At 53.3% G+C, this 6,055-nt stretch overlaps 1 long non-coding RNA gene across 1 annotated transcript; it reads right to left on the reverse strand.

The window, feature by feature from the left end:
- Positions 1–209: 209 nt before the first annotated feature.
- Positions 210–3,097, reverse strand: LOC110362382 (uncharacterized). The gene is made up of 2 exons (XR_010474555.1): positions 2,565–3,097; positions 210–1,343 (listed from the first exon to the last, which is right to left on the reverse strand). It is a non-coding gene; the product is annotated as an uncharacterized LOC110362382 (long non-coding RNA).
- Positions 3,098–6,055: the final 2,958 nt, after the last annotated feature.

The raw sequence follows: 6,055 nt of genomic DNA on the forward strand, positions 1-6,055 counted from the left end.
CAGTGGCTGCCCTGGCTGACAGCTGCAGGGACAGGACTCATCCCCCATCACCCCCGCGGAGCCCTCTGAGCCCGGCCAAAGCAGCCACCATCCAAACAACAGTTACCAGGAGAAGCTCTAGTGTCAGCACAGACATGGCAAGTGTTCTAATGGGCTTTGCTGTGGCTGGCAAGGGGCCTTTCCGGCTCAGAAGAGGGAAAGACCACAGCTTTTGTTTCCCCTAAGACTTTATTTAAAATAAAGCAGTTCTGCTCCAACCCAGTGCCAATCAGGGCTGTCATTCTTCACCACCAGGAGAGCTGGGATGCTGGGAGACAAGCAGCACGAGCTCCAAGGAGCTGCTCTCAGCCTCTTCCCGGTGACTCGCTGTCTCATGGCTTGCAGAGAGATGTGTGCTATTATTTCAACTTTGCTTTGACTGATGATGAGAGGGAAGGGAGTGCTGGAGGCTGCTGGCACTGTTTGGTTTAAGTAACTTCAGGAGAACTTCACAATGCTTGTCTGCTCACATAACAATCTGTGGGGCTTCATTAACTATCCCCCATGCATCTGGTGTGTCAAGAGCTGGTTATTCAGGGCAGCACAACACTTCCCTGGAGTTGCTGAGGCCCTGGCACCAGCATTCACCTTCGCAGGACATCCCTGCCTCTCCTAAGTGATCACCAAAGCCACTGAGAGCGTTTCAGGCTCTCTGGTCACCACTGCCTCTGAGCCTTGGTGTCTTCACCCCTGGTTCTCCCCTCAGCCCTCCCCCAGGCTCAGGGAATGCTGCCAGCAGGAGAGAAGGGGATGAGGAGTGATGGGGATGTCCCAAACCACGTGGAGAGTCTGGAGCAGCAAAGCCCCAAGTCAAGAAGCACTAACCCCCACATCATCTCCCTCAGCCAGGCTGGAACTATAAGAGCCACTTAACTGCATTTACATTTTCTCCAACAAATCTAATACATTTGTTTCGGTGCCAAGTGACCATTAAATGAACTTAGTCCAAAACCCACATTAGCACATCCTCACCGGTGAGCCTGAGGGATGTCGGGCAGCTGGAGAGCCAGGCTGAGAGCTCAGCCCAGCCTACGTGAGCTGCACACGGGCACAAGCTGCTGGCAGATGGCCCAGGGTCCTCACAGGGCAGCAGTGACTCCGTCTCACAACCAGCAGCTTCAGGACCGATGACACAAGCCCCGACCGGGGCAGACAGCACCAGCAATGGTCCCAAAGCTCTGGGCACAGCACGTCTCTCCCTTCTCTGGCATCCTCAGCATGAGCAGCGATGCTCAAGGCAATGTCAGACACCTCCTGCCACCGCATTAGGTAACCAATACTTTGGACAAATCCCTTCGCAGTTTCTGGAAAATAAGCAGAGAGAAGAGCAGAGGATGAGAAGCAAGAGCTGCTGGTGTGACCTGGGAGAGCGGGTGGAAGAGAAGCCCCGTGGTCCAGGCCCCTGCCCTCCAGTGCTGCTTCTCCCAGTGGGATTCACCTCAGCTATGGACTCTCCACTCTCTGGTTTGAGATCGGCGATATGCACTGAAGCGCATTCCCAGCCAGCAGCGTGATGGAGGAGCTCTGTTCTCTCTCCGGCTGCACTTGCAGCTCGGGCAGCAAAGCGTGAACCAGTGGACACCCCCTCAGCAGCGCTCCTCGGTCTCCCAGCTCCCTCCAGAACATCCTCCCAAACCTGCTGCCGCCGCTGCTCCAGAACTATATTTAGCTGCTGGCTGTCATGCTCTCTCAGTTGTCTGGGTTAAAGCACAGTAAGGTTTCAGAGCTTGGTTCAAAGAATTCAGTTAATACCTTTTGCATGGCCCATCGCACCCACACGCCCTCCTCTGTCCCCAAAAAGCACACAGCACCTTCATCCTGCTGGCTGCAGTTCCCAGGGCTTTTCTGCTACAGACAACACTTCCCTGGCTAGAGGGGGGAAAAGGGAAGATCAGGATCTTCCTTGGTGGGCTCAGCACTGGGTGGAAGAGCTGTGCAGGGCTGGAGCTCGGGCGGGCAGCCCCTGGTCAAAGCTGCTTTGCAGGGGATGCCGAGGAGGCAGCTAACAGCTGGGCAGGTGGCAGCCGGGTCCCCCTCCAGCTCCACGATGTGACATTTCCCGGGACCTGCACAGACACCAGCCAGCCGCGCGCTGACAGTGACTAATTGCTGAGCAAATGTCCTCTGCGCTTTTAGCAATGACCTGGTACTCAGTGAGCATCAGGCAGCACCAGAAGTACACAGCAGATGGATTTCCCTGTAAAACACAGAGGTGTGCATGTCCCATGGTCAGTGACTGCAAGGCTCAGAGCTGGGATGGGTCTATAAATACTGATACACGTGTGCTCTCCATTTTCAAAGCCACTTATAAGGATACAGTTTAAAAGAGGCATTTCTTTAGCAAGGACTTAACGGAAGCAGAGACAATTAAGTGCAATCCACTGCATTTCCAACTACTTAATTAGAAACAGGACACTGTAGAAAATTATCATACCACCATTTCAGTAACAGCTTTGCAATAACAAGATTAAACATTTCTGTAATGCCTGAAGATATAAGCAGGTTATAATTACTATTGACCTTACCTCATCAGCAGTATTTAATTGATGTCAGGGTCTTTGTCTGCTTGTTCAAGTTAATCAGCATCCTTGGTCCTCCAAAGACCACGTTTGCAAACCTCCTAAGGAAGCACAAATCTTTGGGTTTTTTTTTTCCTCTCTCTTTTCTTCAACACATTTATCTGAAACGCTGGCATCTCCGGCTCTGCCAGGGGCACTCACTGCCTGTGTTTTTAACATAAACCACTAAAATAGCTGCTCAGAGCCACCTCCTGCCACTTGTGTTTCCCAGCCACTCGCAACACGTTCATTTTTCTTCTGGCAATGCAATTTTACACTTTTGGCAGAGAGCTGCTCCCGAGGGGCTGCAGGGCTCACTGGGTGCTTTGCAGACCCGTTCCTGGGTGCCATGGGTGGGGAAGGACCCACCGCGCCCTGTCACTTCAGCGACCCCCCCAGAGCCTGCACCCAGCAAAGGGCGCACAGCTGACCCCGCTTTTATAAATACACCCACCTTGGTCTATAAACACACTGGAGCCGGCTGTGCATATGTACGGGCCGCAGCAGCGCACCACGGGCTGCTCTGCTCCAGCGCAAGCGTACAGATTACATTCGGGGGGGGTTAATATCAGATTTACTTACTTTTACCCTGATGGACACCAAGGAACTGAACACCCCGTATAACCGGTGCTAAAAGCAAATCAGTGCACAGGCTTTTCAAAGCCTGTTACAGCTGAAGGCACAGGGATTTATCTTGTGCTCAGGCGCAGCAAGTGTGAAACATACAAAGTGTATGAAATCTTGTGTCCACACTCCAGGCTGGAATAATCACAGACAAAAGGGGTTTTAAATTAAACTGATTACCGGATTGTACCAGAATCAAACAGAACCAAGGAGCTCCTGGCACTGCCATACCTTTACTGTGAGATCTGTGTCACAGAAGCACCCAAAACTCAATTTGGATAGGTGGTGAGCTCCAAACAGACTTTGTTCTAACCAGAACTGCTTAGCAGAGAACCAGCTAGAAATGGGGTTTATCCAAACTTATTGGGCACTCCAACAACATTATAAAACACAGATCTGGGTAACAGCTGGGAGCTCAGTGAGTACACAGCCAGTCCAGACTCCAGGGATCCCAAACTCTAGAGCGATGATCCAATGTGTTCATCTTCCCACTCACTCTGTAGGGATTCACAAGGGTCCCAGAAGACACAACCACTCACCAACAAACCAAGGGGTCCCAATCCTCAAGGAATGTCCCTTAGATGACATCCCAGCCCTCCAGAGGAGCCTCCCGCTGCAGACCTGATGCTCCAGCCAGACAAACACCATAAGGATCTCCAGCCAATCCATTTATACCCTGGTTCAGTCTGAGCTGTGGTCATTTCATTGGTCAAGGGCCCTGTCTGTCAACCAAGGGGGTGTGTACATGACCATGGCTGGGGCAATTAGCAATCTGTTCATTAAAAAAAAAAAAAAAGAGAGAGAGATTGCCCCTTGGCCTTGAGCTCCAAGCTCAGCTCTGACCCAGCCCAGATATGGGGTGCTGATTTGGGCCCCCCGCATCCCTCCCCAGGGACCCTCATCCCAGGAAAATGGCAAAGCAAGTTCTGCACAAAGCCTTTTGTTGCATTAAGCTGATTATCACCATTTTAAATGGGGGAAAAGAAAAAGTAGCTTAATTCTATATTTTAGCAAAACTTCTTTGCCAAATGTATTCAGGAGAAAATTACCTCTTTTCAGAGGCCCAGGAGCTGTTAGGAGAGATTTGCTGCAGGAGCCCATCCCCTGCCCAGCTCCTTATCCATGTGTCCCGGGGTTTGGTTAGCTTTTTGTTTATTACATGCTCAGTATAATATGGAACAGCTGTAATGGGTTGAAGCAAGGAGATGTCAGACAAGCTCCGTGTCACCTCTGCAAGACACAAACCCACTGTTGGTTTAGGCAAGTCCCACTTTGCATAACTGAAGTTGTTTTAATGCCTCCTGCTTTGAAAACCTCCTGATTTCTGCCAAGCCGCAGTTGGACCCCATGAGAAGCAGCATCACTGCCAGGAAGCCTTGGGTGCTGGGATTAAAACTCATGTGCTGGAATTAAACCTCACCCGGGTGCCGACTTCATCCGCCGTGCGCAGCCCCCAGTGCTCCCGGGACCGATGGGCGCCGATGCCCGCAGCTCTTCCCAAGCGCTTCAGCCCTCTGCTGCAGCATCGTCACGGCAATTATCAGAGGCTTACATTATTTCCTAGAGGTGTTTGATTACAACCCACAACATTGGAATCATCACTGCAGCCTCTCAGGGGGCTCAGGGAGCCCTCGAGGGACTGTCACACGCCATTCACCAACCCCCGTGAGCTGTGGGCTGTGCCCAGTGCATCGCGCCCGAACTCCAGCGGGAAACGAAACCCCATTACAGGACACCATTTATTCTATTTTTGCCCTTGCACAAGCTGTGCTTTCAGCTAAGGGCTACAAAAGCTAAAAATAAGTGAAGAAACAAACCACTGGAGACCTATTATTCAGCCAGTGTTGGAGCACTGGGAGCACTGGGAGCACTGGGAGCACTGGGAACACTGGGAGCACTGGGAGTGGCAGCGTTGCCATCAGGGGAGCAGCTCAGCCCCACACCAGACCCCACGGCATCTTCCAGGAGAGTGTGGCAGCCCCAGCCATCACTGTCCCCAGTGTGTAGAGGAGGGTCGCCCTGGCCGAGGCGTCACAGAGCAAACCCCCATGCCAATCCCCGGCTGTTCCGCAGTGGCCGCCAAGCCTGGGCAGCTGCTCCCACTGCTCCCGCTCCCTTCGAGGCAGCCTGTGATCAATTCTTCTTCAGCCTCCCCCCTCTTCCCAGCTCCACTCCCAGCATGGCCCCCCAAGCAGCTTTTCCACACTCTCCATCGCTCTCACTTTGCCCCCTGGACTTTCAGCAGCGGGTTTGCGTCTTCCCAGGCTCAGCACCCACTGCTGTGTTGTGGCTCCAGCTGCACTTTGGCTAACATTTATTATTGCCTGATAGACAAGGAATAATGTTATCCGAGGGATCCCACACTCCCACAGCTGCTTTTCTTGCAATAACGCCGCATTTTCTGGCTCCCGTTCAGCCCCCGCGCTGTGACAGCCTCGGTCCCCTCTGCCGGGGCTCGGGCTGCCGTGCCAGAGCCGCACTTGGCCATGCCAAACTTTGCCAACGGCACAGGCTGGATCTGCTGCTCGCCCACAGCCCACGCAGCCACAGCCAGGGCCTGTGGCACAGGGGGACAGTGACAGTGACCCCCTGCCCACCTCGCCTGCAGGCAGGACTGCATCCTCCCCTTCCAGCGCCCGAAGAAGGAGCACGTGGGGTCGAACCAAAACTTTAAGCTACTTTCATGCTCCACCGGTTTGTCTGTCCAGGGCCGATCCCATGGAAGCCTCTCGAGGCTCTGAGAGGGAGCGCAGGACCCTGCTGCCACCCTGCCCACAGCACCCAGCCTGGCCAGGGGACCCTGCGCAGGTGGCAGAAAGCGGCTTTCTTGTTAT

Source organism: Columba livia, chromosome 9, assembly GCF_036013475.1.
Source record: "Columba livia isolate bColLiv1 breed racing homer chromosome 9, bColLiv1.pat.W.v2, whole genome shotgun sequence".
Lineage (NCBI taxonomy): Eukaryota > Metazoa > Chordata > Aves > Columbiformes > Columbidae > Columba > Columba livia.